General features: G+C 32.1%; 1 long non-coding RNA gene across 1 annotated transcript; it reads left to right on the top strand.

The window, feature by feature from the left end:
- The first annotated feature begins 586 nt into the window (after nucleotides 1-586).
- On the top strand, nucleotides 587-5,104 carry LOC127712706 (uncharacterized). Its single transcript, XR_007987251.1, has 3 exons — nucleotides 587-692; nucleotides 1,243-1,388; nucleotides 5,010-5,104. It is a non-coding gene; the product is annotated as an uncharacterized LOC127712706 (long non-coding RNA).
- The last annotated feature ends 9,563 nt before the right edge of the window (nucleotides 5,105-14,667 follow it).

Genomic DNA, 14,667 nt, shown 5'->3' with positions numbered 1-14,667 from the left:
CATGGCATTACATTGCGTATTAATTAAAAATAATTTGACATATTTCATTTTGATATAATCTTGTTATTTTTTAGAATTTTTATAATCATGCATAACAAGCACTGGAACACTGGAATAAAACACAACATCAGTTTACAAGATCAAATTTGGAAGTTAATATGAAACAATAAAAAAAACCCAAATCTGTCACGCTATTTTGCTTTTACTTTGTACATAATAATTGAAATATCAATTTTAATATATAAATAAATATCAATACATGTTTATCAAGTCACAGATATATGAAATAGTATCATGTTCAAATCACAGATTCTGCTAAATTTGTCTGTTATGATATTTTTTGTATTTGCAGAAAAAATACAGGTGCCAGAAAAAAGTAAGTAAACAAAAGTTGAATATTTGATAAAGAAACACGTGTGTCACTTTGACATGTTTATGTCATGTTACGTATACGCAGTTAAACACAAAGTGTTTTTCAAAAGTACATCCTTTTTCAATCAATGTCTTAAACGTATAATTATACATAAATCTTGTTTTGAAATATTATGTGCTACATGTACTTTACTTTCTAGATGTTCGTTTTCATGGTGAAAAAGCCGACTGGATTTTAAAACTTGTTGGTGAAGAGAAGGCACATGCAAGCTGCTGTGAGAAGCCACACAAGGCAGAGAAAGAAGAGAAAATATGTAAAGGTATAATGATATCAATATTAGTAAGGGGAGATATCAAAGCATGAAAATATTTGATTTATACATGTACATATTGCTTTACCTAACACTATGTTTAATATTAGCAGCTTCAGTCTACTGTGTATAAGCATATGTATAAGCATGCGAATTACTTTCTGTAATGGTTGTATAAAAATGATATTATAAAAAGGGTTGTGAAAAAGAAATATTTAAATCTAAAGAGTTCAATTATTGCTGTTTGCAATTGCTCTACATTGGTTAGTGTTCTGAAATGAATAATTACTATTTCCTGCATAAAACTGCAGTAAGAACCATTCTGAAATGTAAATGGTGCTTTAAAAACGATTATTGGGTCTACCCAGCATTCTTATAATTTATTCGATGTCTTCATTCATACGTAGTGTATTTGTGGTTGGTTTACACCCTCCAGTACCTTTTATGCACTTATCACAAATTCGGCATACCTCTACGAGTTTGCATAGATGGAAGATAATGTTCGTCCGAATAAAAAAAATCAAGTTCAATTGTAATTGTTTTTTTTTTGTTTGTGAAGAAAAAGAGGAAAAGCCAAAGCCACGTCCCATCGATTGCAGTGATGTCAAATCAACAAGAGGAAACGGAATATATAAGATCTATCCAAAATATTCTCAAGGATTTGATGTTTATTGTGATTTCGAGAGCGACAATGGAGGATGGACGGTAACTAAATGTCCTGATAATTTCCTTAACTAATAATACTTAGAAGTCAGAAATTAGTAAACATTATTAGAAAAACATACATTTACACTTACTGAAAATGTGAAGATATGATTGAAGCTTTAAATTTTCTACTGGATAACATATATGTACGTGTCGGTGATAAAGTGTATCGACAAGTAGTAGGTATTCATATGGGCACTAACTGCGCCCCTTTAATAGCAGATTTATTTCTGTATTGCTATGAATCTCAGTTTATGACCAAACTCAGGAAAGACACGTCATTGTTACATTTGGTTGATACATTCAACAATACCTTCCGTTATCTGGATGATATTTTTCGTTAAATAATCCATAATTCTCCTAATATACTACCGAAATTTACCCAAAAGAACTTACTTTAACTAAATCTAACATAAACAGCAGTAGTTGTCCTTTTCTAGATTTGGACATTTCAATCTCTAAAGGAAAACTCCATACTAAAATTTACGACAAAAGAGACGACATTTCATTCCCTATTGTTAATTTTCCTTTTTTAGACGGCGATGTTCATTTGGCTCCATCATACGATGTTTATACATCCCAACTCGTTCGTTATGCCCGTGTGTGTAGTGATGTCATAGATTTTAACGAACGTAATCAATGCATCACTGGTAAATTATTAAGTCAGGGATTTCGTTACCACAAATTACGTAAAACTTTTACTAAATTCTTTCATAGATACAAAGATTTGATTAGTACCTGTAGAAAACTGATTAAAAACGGTATTTCACATTCTAAATTTTACGGTAATATTGTACTTAAAGAGCGGAAATCACTATGTGATCCGTGTTAACTCATCGAACCTTTAAACAAACTTATTAGTAAAGGTTATCTTACCAATGTTGTAATTAGATCTTTGAATATAGTTTACATTGGCACTAATATCGATTTTGTCATCAGCAAATTAAAACATAACTAAATTTGTATTCTTTTCAAACGGGATGTATAAAGACACACCCACGTTCATTTTGATCTATAAAGAGGTTAACTCCTCACTATCCTACTGCCTGTCGATACATTTATTTTTGGCATTGCACAAGTCATGTCTTCTTTGACTGTCCATGACGTTAAAATACTAAATCCCTGGGATGTGTTTTAGTTGATTTTAGTCTCTGATGCATGATTTTTTTTTTATTGTTTTTGGCATTTAACTAGTGTCAGTAACTGTGAGTACTCTCAAATCGTACTTTCTTGTTTATTTGACCTGTTGATACTAATTGTAATCTTTTTTTGTTATTTAATGTTTACTTATTCAGGGTTATATCTGGTCTGTATACCAGCTTTGATAAGTGTTTGGTATTACTATACACTTTCATTTCTTCGTACTATGAACATCAAAATTATTTTTTTTGTAAAAATATTTCCTTTCTCTATTTGAACTGTACACATATACCTAACAACAAAATTATTTTCATTTACCTGTGTTTAAAGTTATTGCAAATGGCTGAAATTTTTGTTCAAGCATATTGTTTTTCTTAAATTATTAACGTTTCACAGCGGTATAACATGTTACTTTAGTTATTCTTCCCTTAGTTTATTTTTTTTGTATTTACATTGTATCATAGATCAAATTTATTTGTTCAGTATATGTTCACTGGTGTTAATCTGTCTTTTGATTGAGTTAAGCCATTTCAATTGATATTTTATAGTGTGTCTTTCTATGTTGTGATGTCACACTATTGTTTCAGATAAGGGTGAAGGTTTGGTACCATTAAAACGTTTAAACCCGCTGCAATTGTTTGCACCTGTCCTATGTCAGGAATCTGATGTTCAGCAGTTGTCGTTGGTTGATGTGGTTCATAAGTGTTTCTCGTTTCTCGTTTTTTATATAGATTAGACCGTTGGTTTTCCCGTTTGAATGGTTTTACACTAGTAATTTTTGGGGCCATTTATAGCTTGCTGTTCGGTTTGAGCCACGGATCCGTGTTGAAGACCGTACTTTTACCTATAATGGTTTATTTTCAAAAATTTTGACTTGGATGGAGATTTGTCTCATTGGCACTCATACCACATCTTCTTATATCTATTCATATATTTAAGATAAAAGTAATATAGGAATCAATCAAATGCATCTAAAAACTTCAATCAAATCATCTCCTCATCAGGAATCATTCTTTTGCAAATTATTACTAGATGATAGCTATAATCAATCTTTAGTATGGTTGCTTTAAATCCTGAAAATCTGTTTAGTTTTGAAATATTCGATCTATTAATTTGCAAACTATAACAAGCAAACTTTAAATAACTTTCTTGAGTATAAATTAAACAATAACTATGTGATGTTTGCTTTGCTTTGTGTTGTTTCGCAATTAATAATTTCCATGCATACGTATAGTGTACATTTCTTATCTAACAAAATTAAATGAGATAAAAAGGGAAAACCATTATTAACTTTACATCTCATTTCTAAATAATATATATTGATAATATATTTACATTTGGCACTGAATACTAAATATCAAAGGTTTAAATCAAGAAGTAAGCAACAAAAGAATGATCAACTATCATTGCGCATGAACAATGAACACCATTTAACCCCTGAATTACAAACATAGTAAAAATATTTAATCATTAAGTGCAGTAAGATTGCTTGAAATGTCACCATGATGTCACAAATATTTTGAAATTGACATATTATAACTTATAAGAATAGCCATTTTTCAAAAAAGTGTTTTGTACTATTTCAAAGAAAGATATGATCCAATGCCTTACCCCAAAAGATAGTTTACGCCATTAAGTATCTTTAATAAGTACAACTTGTTTCAAAATAGACCTGAACGAAGAGATCTCCACTACATTCCAGAAGTGTAAAGCCCAAATGCAAATATGTAAGATAGAAGTCAAAATGAACATATATTGATGTCTGGCAGACTTTTGTCTTTTAAACATGCGACTGATGTTATTTGTAGATTCATTATACCTTTAGTATTCGAATTCAAGGTGATAAAAAATTGTCATATCAAACCTTATTCTTAGCACCTGATGAAGAAAAGAAGAAACCTCTAATAGTTGTACTCTTTGAATACAATAATAAGACTTCTAAACGATCCTAAACAGATGAACATAAATGTATTTGGTCAAACGTTTTTGTGTTTGTACTTATATATAGAGAAAACCCAATACACAATTATATTTTTTGGGAAATGACATTATGTAGACAGGTTCATTACACTCTTACTCTCTATAGAAGTAGTGGGATACTAATTTGACTTTTCATTCGCAGTGGCATTAAACTTCGGCATTTATAAAATGGTTTCACTTTTTCAAAAAGCTTTTTGAACACTCGAAGTCGCAAAAGATTTCTTAAAAGCGTCAGTATCCTTCGTGTGATTTTTACGTTTGTTTAATGAAATCGAGGAATTGCAATATCTATATTAGCAAATTTAAATGATATTTTTGAAACGTTTTAATTTAAATAAAATTCAGAATGAAGTATCTCCTCACCCCGACACCAAAATCCTACCCTTTCTATTGTTTTTCTAGCACTACCATTTAGCAAAGTCCATATGTATATGCATCTGTTCTCTATGTTTCATCCCTTATGAATGACTATTTTAACATATAATAATAACATATTGTCAGGTGTTTCAGAGGAGATTAAACGGTATGACAGACTTTTACAGAGGTTGGGAAGCGTATGAAAATGGATTTGGAAATTTAGAGGCCGAATTCTGGTTAGGTAAATATATTTTCTTTTCTTAATAATAAACAATTTTAAATTTCTAAATCATGATAAACAGCATAGAAAGGGTGTCATACGACACATTTTTTCTATTGCTACCATTTTGTTTTTTTATCCTTTTCAAAGGAAATTATGAACATGAATTCCGTCTGTTGAGCTAAGCCTTTTACAACTGATTTTGATAGTTCGTTCTTAAGTTGTACTGTTACACCACTGTCCAAGGTTAGGGGGAGGGTTGGGATCCCGCTAACATGTTTAACCCCGCCACATTCTGTATGTATGTGCCTGTCCCAAGTCAGGAACCGGTATTTCAGTGTGTTACAGATTTGTTTTCCGTTAAATATTTTTTTCACATTAATTAGGCTGTTTATTTTCTCGTTTGAATTGTTTTATATTTGTGATTTCGGTGCTTTTTATAGCTGACTGTGCGGTATTGGCTTTGCTCATTGTTGAAGGCCGTAAGGTGACCTATAGCTGTTAATTTCTTAGTCGTTTGGTCTCTAGTGGACAGTTGTCTCATTGGCAATCATACCACATCTTTTTGTTTATATGAGGATGTATGTCAACATTTCTAGTCAAGCCGCATTGTGTAAGTGCCTGTCTGGAGCCTGTTATCAAATTATTTTCGTTTGGTTGGTGTTTATATTTTTGTTTTCCGTTTATTATTTTGTACAGGTTGTTCTGGTGTTAAGCTACTGTACCACTGTCCCAGGTTGGGAGAGGATTGGACACCCGCAGACATGTTTAATCCCGCCACATTATTTTCGTGGCTGTCCCAAGTCAGTAGCCTGCAATTCAGTGGTTGACGTTTGTTGCTGCATATCATATTTTGTTTTCGTTGTACATAATTCAGGCCGTTAGTTTTTCTCGTTTGAATTGCTTGACATTTATTTTTTCGGGGCTCCTATAGTTTTCTCATTGTTGAAAGCCATACGGTGTCCTACAATATTTCGATGTGATTTGGTCTTTGGTGGAGAATTGTCTCCTGAGTAATCATACCACATCTTCATATTTTTATAAGGGCCATTTGTTAAACAATGTCATTGTTAAATTATAAATTATCTACGTCTGCCATAATTATATTGATTAAGTAACTGTTCATGTCACTATAATGTCATAAATACGTCACAATCGACATTTGTTCGACATATCTTCGTTTTCAAAATAACATGACAAAATGTTTGTTTTTTTTAATCTCATGTCTCGTTTAAAGAGCGTGCTACCTTTGCACGTTAAGAACCTTTACAACAACACTTTGAGGATTCTGTAGGTAGCCTGTTGCAAGGCAAAATATCTGTCACTATCGAATATACCCTCATTTTACAGTAGCAGTCTGTTCTTTAACCTGGACGGCCTCTTTTACAGGACTTACATATTGTGTTTATTGTTGATATGTTTTCGTCCTGAACATACATTGAATGTTCACTACTGGACGTCAAGGAACTAAAAATCAATTAATCAATACATTGAAATTGTCTGACGTGTAAAGCAAACCATCTTAAAATGAATTGAATAGACAGTACATGTGGAATATTGAAGCCTTTATTTTAGGCTTTATTGTGAAAAAATTTTCATTAATAGTCATTTTACAAATTTGTTTTGTTTAGTTCGTCTGTTTTCTTTGGACCACGATTTGTCTGGTTTCTTTTCATATTAAGGTCTTTTTTACAATTTTTTGGATTGCCCCTTTGTTACAGTTAATCATATTGAAAGTTTCCGTGATATGGTTTTGACTTTGGTTGAAATAATATATTTTCGGAGGATTTTGTCTGAAACACTTTCAAATTGAGGTTTGTAAAGAGCTTCAGACTATTCAGTGTATATAGTTGAACACAATTTTTTTCCAACTGTGATACCATCAAAAGAGATGACCTATCTATTTGTACTTGCCATGAGTAAAACGAGGCGTGCCAATAGTAAAGCAATGTCATCTTACTCTTCTAGTGACCTGAAATCACCTCATGTTTTATAGGGTTAGTGTTGCACAGCTTTTATCTTTTTAAAGTGAGTGAACATGTTCGTTGTATTCCGTTTGAAGCTATTTTCTTTCGACTTATGAGTTTTGAAAGGTATCTTCCACCACCTTTGAAAATATATCTTTAAATGAGTATATTTACTAACTCAAATAAACAACTAACTATTTTGATTTGTTTAAACGACTACTTTTGTATTGTTAAATGATAATAGGTATTGCCAATAAACTGTGTTATATACGGTATAGAAAAACACAAAAATTATTCATTCATAGAAGGTAAATAAAGGCAACAGTAGTATACCGCTGTTCGAAATTCATAAATCGATTGAGAAAAAAGAAAACCGGGTTACAAACTAAAACTGAGGGAAACACATCAAATATTAGAGGAGAACAAAGACACAACAGAAACTAAAAAGCAACACACACAGAAACGACCTATAAGATAACAATAGCCATTTTCCTGACTTGATACAGGACATTTTAAGAAAAAATGGTGGGTTGAACCTGGTTTTGTGGGTAGCCAAACCTCCGGCTATAATGGCAATGTTAATTACAACACTAAAATGACAAACATTACATGACAGGACTACAATACAAATAAATGGAATAACATACAGGACAGAGAAACACACAAATAAACCATACAATAGAACATTACGACAAGCTCATAGTTATCAAAGGTAAGCTCTAAATGTATTTTTTTGGCGTATAAAAACTCATCAAGCTAGCAAGGTTTTATTTGTAACGTCAGACACGCCTTTCGAGAATTTTTCGACACACAATGGATTTTCTACCCCAGGAATAGAATACTGTAGCTGTATTTCCCAAAGCTTCGTAATTTTTAACTTTGTTTTTCATTCGAGCGTCACTGATGAAACTTATGTAGACGAAACGCGCGTCTCATTGTGTCGTTATAGCGGTCTTGAACTTTAACCGACAGGTGTAATGCAGTGTTGTATATATGACGCACTTACTCAAGTAGGGGTTTAGTTGAAAATTTATACCATGGTACTAAGATAAATTAAGCTACCTTAATTTAAAACCTATAAAACATGTTTTCCAATTTCACTTACTTTTAATAAAATGTCTTCTATAATGTAACATTTCATGCATACGACGGACGTATCTTACAATCCTGACTAAGTTATTTATTTGTATAAACAGAAAAGGAGACTTCATATACTACTAACTTTCTAAAATATTTTCCTATTTGTGACATGCAAAGTTTATAATGTATATCTGTATGTATGTACGTAAATCCCTCTATTTAAGGAGCACCCCTCGAGAGCTGCGAGGTTACAGTGGAATCCGTGTCAATTCCCTATCAGGATTAAGGGAGATGTGTCACTAACGTATTTACAATGTTTAATAATTACAAGGAAAACCCCCAAACAACACGAGGAAGTGCTGCTCGGCGGGAACAGACAAACCGAAGAGATATCAGCTAATTGATCTCCAGGTCAAAGTCGGGGTCAACTTTGACCAACCGAAGCCCCTAAAGTACCCATTCTAGTTTAAGCTCCGATCTGGGTACCAGAAATGTGTGTGGGAGGGTGAAAATCACCCTTCTGATGTACTGATATTTTTTAGCGCCCCGAGTCAGGATAGAACTCGATACTTTCAACACTGTAGCAATCGATCTTAACCACTAGACCACGAATCCACACCTGCTGAACGTGATAAACATCGTGTACGGTTTAAAGTTTTACTACCAAAATTGTAATTTTTTTCTGTAAAAGATATCTATGGCAATTGATGTTTTACAGCAGAAAGAAACAATTGTTTTGGTGCATACTGTTTTAAAAAAAAAATCATACTAAAAACAAGTTCATAATACATGTTGAGAATATGCCTATTCTTATTTGGTGTTTTAAATATTAAGCTAATCGATGAATAAATAAACTGACTACGCAAGGAAAGTACGAACTAAGAGTGGACATTTATTCGTTCATTGTGTGTTAATTTACGTTTTTTGAGTGAGTTAAGCCTTCCAATTGATATTCTATAGTGTGTTTTTCTATGTTGTGTTGTTATACTATTGTTTCAGAAAAGGGAGAAGGTTTGGTACCATTAAAACGTTTAATCCCGCTGCAAATGTTTGCACCTGTCCTAAGTCAGGAATCTGATTACAGTAGTTGTCGTCTGTTTATGTAGTTCATACGTGTTTCTCGTTTCTCGTTTTTATATAGATTATACCGTTGGTTTTTCCGTTTGAATGGTTTTACACTAGTATTTTTTTGGAGCCCTTTATAGCTTGCTGTTCGGTGTGAGCCAATGCTCCGTGTTGAAGGCCGTACCTTGACCTATAATGGTTTACTTTTATAAATTGTAACTTGCATGGAGAGTTGTCTCATTGGCACTCATACCACATCTTCCTATATATATATATCCGATTTTAATGATAACACAGCTTATGCCAAAAATTTAACATCCGCTGTTGCAGATGTTTTAACCAACTATAATCTGACAGTTACTGGCTACAGTGGGAATGCGGGTGAGTTGTAATTTATTAAAAGAGATAAGGAATTATCTTATAAATCATGATATACACAAATGACAAAATGGAATACCTGGATCTGCAAGGATAATCATATGTAACTTATTGAGTGTGACTCGTTAATGACTCATAGGTTTCGGATTCTCAAATATTTTTGCCGTGTGCTTAACCAAACCGAATAACAGTGTAACCTACTCATGCGCTAACCAATATTTATTTTAAATGGTCAATTAAATTATGATTACTACAGGAGCTTTTTATAAATGAGCTTCGTCGGATAGAAATCGACCTTATGCTAATGAATATCAAAACATCTGTTAACTTATTTTGGTTTGAAAAAAATATCAATGCAAAGTCTGTAACTATTTGAAAATTGAGTTGATATAAGAACCCTACAAAACAGACCAAAATTAATCTTTTATTTCTTATTCGAATATTCCAAAATCTGTCAAACACTTATACGCGTACACGTACACCTGCACTTGCATAAGGTCGATTTCTATCCGACCTAAAATGTTAAGCGGTAAATTTTAAGTAATTTGGGGGAAGGTAATTTGTTTATCCACGAAATATTTTGCTTCTTATTTGGGTAAGATAGACAACAAGATAGACACAGAGACAATTTCTAATGATTATGACTGGAATAAGATTCAAGACAGACCAATATATGTGGTGTGGTAATACCCAATACGCTTGTGTATCATAGTCATTTATAAGTCTGTTTTGCAACAAAAAACTGTGATCAGGCGTCTAAGATTCTGAAGCATGAAGGTATTGAATATAAAAACGAATAATGTTTTTTTTTAGTAAATAAGTGCATAGCTGTTCAACGTTAAGTTATTTTAACACAGGACACAAATTTACTTTTCATGAATATGGCAATTGAAGCCTTAGCACTGTCCACTAGGCTAGAGGTATCTTCGTTATCTAACATAAAACTAACTGCAGCAGTTTACGTCCCTGCTTTGCAGTTTGTATAATGTATTGATACGCAATCCTTTCGCTCGTGTAATATCGTTTGGTATTACACAATTCACAATTGAACCAACTTCATTATATACCCGTTACATAGTCGTGTTTTTTTGTTATTATTGCTTTTGATGTCATTGGCTAATTGACTGTTATAGTTAATAGTACTTTAAAATCATTAGTTCAGTATTTGTTCAAATATCTTGTTTGAAATCTATAAATACTCACTCGCAGTGCTTTGATTTAATTTTTGGAAACCATCACGTTCAAACTTCTGTTAAAAAATTGTGTCATCAAATTGAGATGTATCACTTTTAGTATTGTGATCAAATATAATATAACTTTTGAAATCAGCAGTTTTTGTGCTTTATTCCAATCTAGGATTCTCTGGTTCAGTGGATGTCGTTGGTTGATATCTGTCTGAGTTGTTTTTCTTTTTTTTTTAAATATAAACAACCAGGTGTTTGCGTCATTCTTCAAAGTCTTCAGTGTTCGAACCAGCATAATTTTTTTCACGCATAGATATCAAAGTAACTACGGTCACCATATGGAATTGATGTCGGCAGTTGAAATTATTCCCCACTTGAACCTCAAATGTTGTATGCTCTTTACCTCCTGCTACTTTAAAAAATCACTATACGAATTGCCAGCGTCCGACGCGCTTTTCTAGATTGACATTTATCTGGAACGCTCAAAGTCGAATATTGTAATGCCTGATTAGTTATCGAAGGTACCAGGCTTATAATTTAATACGCCAGACGCGCGTTTCGTCTACATAAGACTCATCAGTGACGCACAGATCAAAATAGTTAGAAAGCCAAACAAGTATAAAGTTGAAGAGCATTGAGGACCCAAATTCCAAAAAGTTGTGCCAAATACGGCTAATGTATTCTATACCTATGATAAGAAGTTCCTTAGCATTTCGAATAATTCATACTTTTGCAAACATGAATTTATAACAATGACCATATAATTGATACTCATGTCAACACTGAAGTGCTGACTACTGGGCTGGTGATACCCTCGTGGACGAAACGTCCACCAGCAGTGGCTTTGACCCAATGGTGTAAATAGTTATATAAGGTACCAAGCTTATAATTTGATACGCCAGACGCGCGTTTCGTCTACATAAGACTCATCAGTGACACTCAGATCAAAATAGTTAGAAAGCCAAACAAGTATGAAGTTGAAGAGCATTGAGGACCCAAATTCCAAAAAGTTGTGCCAAATACGACTAAGGTAAATCTATATCTGAGGGAGTCGAAACCTTAGTTTGTTTATACTTTCTTTTCAGACAATTTAAGATATGTTTGTTATAATTCAGGCAAGTACCAAATTACCGACTACTAAGTTGATAATACCCCTGGGGACTGATACTTTATCAGTAGCAGTATCGACCCAGTGCTGTAAAATAAAAGATAACGCTATATAAACTTAATGCCGTCGAGGAGCTTTTCTGGATTAACCTTCACCAGGAGCGATCAAAGCCAAATAATTGAAAGCCAAGGAAAATGACTTAAAAATAATACCAAAATCCATCTAAGGTCAGTTTGGCAATATCGGCCTAGTGCTGTAAATTGTCCTACATTGTTCGGTTCATTAAAAAAACAAAACCTTTCCTTCTGGTCGGGTAAAACTGAGACTAATCTTTTATGTGCATAACGACAAGGAACATGGAACTGACATTTCGTTTGAATAAATCATTTTTTCATTGCCTTTACAACATAAGCTCCCAGTAGTTCTTAAAGATAAACATAAATCTGGAAAGGCCAGAATAGGAAGGTTCCAAGGAGAAATTGTAATTCCTGAAAAAGAAATAGGATAATCCTAATCATCTGTAACCGATTACATTTGCAATGTAACCACATGTGGTCAGTAATCATACTGTTTCGGAATACAAGTGAACGTAATTCAATCGATTACAATAAGAAAAACAAGGTGCGTCATGATTACTACTAAATTACTCGCAGATTACATATTATGTATATGAAAACAGTTTTTGATATACAAATAGGAACACAAAATTTATCGAACTAGCATTCACTATGTTTGATCATGGTTTAATATGACCGATCCTATCTTCTATATAACAAGTTCGGTATAATCAACCTTGGGCATGTAGAGTTAAAGTGTGTCATTAATCACATAAACAAATTGTAAATGAATTTAACTTTCCAAATGTTTAATTGTGAGTTTGAGTCCTTGTGATACAAATAAACTCATCACATATACCAGGATTAAAATTTAGTATGTTGTGCACAAGATTATTTACACCTTTGACATTTACTCCAATTTTATTTTGTCACAATATTTTGAAATAACTACGTGGACATTCAATAGCATAGAACATTAATAAAGGGGATTTTATTTCAATTTTGTCTTTGATGATCCACATAAAGGAAACTACTTAAAAAATAATGGAATTTATAGTCTAACTATATCAAGTATTAAAATTTTTCAAACAATCCGATACATAATGAAAATAAACAACTTATAACTTTAATGTAAATTGCAATTAAGAAAAAAATATTTTTAATACCCAAGCTCACATATTGTTTATCAAAATTTTGAAGTAGTGATTAACACCTGTAAACATATATGTCTGCGTCAGTTATGTCCACACAGACAATAAAACTACTTGATCATAACTATTTTCATTGCTAATTGAAAATTTGCACTAGGCTAAAACATTTATAAAAGCAAGGTTATTTCTTTTACAGAGAAAGTGTACATTTTACCCGGAACTAGTTTAAGTTTTAAAAACATGAATATCCTAAAGATATAAAAAAAAACCTCAATTTTCACCAAAATAGATTTTTGATGTGAGGATAAAAAAATCATTAAAATCAATATACACAAGGTAATCATAAGTAATCCAAAGTAAGCATTATAACTTCAAAGAAAAGTAGTCGAATGCAATCAATTATATTAATATTGGTGTAATTGTAATGTAAACGATTACATTAAATAGCAAAGTAATTGTAATTTAATTAATTACATTTATTAAAGTAATCAAACCAATCCCTGTCCTGAAATGCACTTGGTTGATCATTTGTTCATCTTTCTTGATAATAACCTATAAGTACTTATTGATTCATCATTGTTTGCTTAACATCGAGAGGTAAATATTTCATACATCTTCGGGACAAGAACTAATTAGCGATATATACAATAGGTATATTTGTTTGTGCAGGTCCTGCAACGTAGTTGTCAACTAGAATGTAACACATGTAATTACGACAACTACTGAAAAATGAGAAAGTGGTTGATAAGGACAAAAACGTTTCCTTGCAACAGGCCATTAACGGACCTAATCATCATCTCACTTATTTTTCACGTTCTCTTTAATTCTGTGTTGATTGTTTATCAATGTCGTAATCGGTAAAATTGGTAAATTAGTAGCCAAGGTTTTACACATCAATCAGGCAATGAAATATTAAGTAGTTGCTTATAATTAACGGATTCCTTATAAATATTAAAAACGTATATCATGTACATAGAGGGCATCGTTAAGTATATAAGTATGCCTTGGCGCAGCCATTTCCTTGATATACCAGTAATCACGAGATACAAGTTTCATATGACTTTGGTCTGTGTAACACTTGTCAATTCAAAATTTCAAAAAGTTTCAAATTTTAGTTTTTTGGATTTTTGATCAAAGTTTTAAATATCAAAATTCCAATTTTTTTATTTCTTTTAAATTTTGAAAATTTCACCAAATAATTAAAATTTTAAAATTATAAACTTTGTTTTAAAATTTAATAGTTTAGATATTTAAGCAAACTTTGAAAATACTGAACTGAACGTACAGTTTTAATCATTTCGCTTTTTGAAAGTTTGAATTTTTTAGAATTTTTGATTAAATAATGGAAAGGGGGAAACGACTAAAAAGTGGATACCTGTTACAAGTGCGAAACAGAATAAGAATGGAAGAAAACGAAGTGAAATTTACCAAAACAAATCAAAACGAAAACAATACTATCTAAAACTAAATAAAATATAAAACAAGAGGCTTAATTGTTTGAACTACAGTGTGAAAATGAGAAATGTGTTTCTTTAAGTCGGCAAATTAATTAGTAAGACCTGATTTTGACACACGTTGATTCTCTAAATAAAT

This window comes from Mytilus californianus, unplaced genomic scaffold (genome assembly GCF_021869535.1).
Source record: "Mytilus californianus isolate M0D057914Y unplaced genomic scaffold, xbMytCali1.0.p SCAF_8, whole genome shotgun sequence".
In the NCBI taxonomy this organism is placed as follows: domain Eukaryota; kingdom Metazoa; phylum Mollusca; class Bivalvia; order Mytilida; family Mytilidae; genus Mytilus; species Mytilus californianus.
This window is presented reverse-complemented; position numbering and strand designations above follow the sequence as displayed.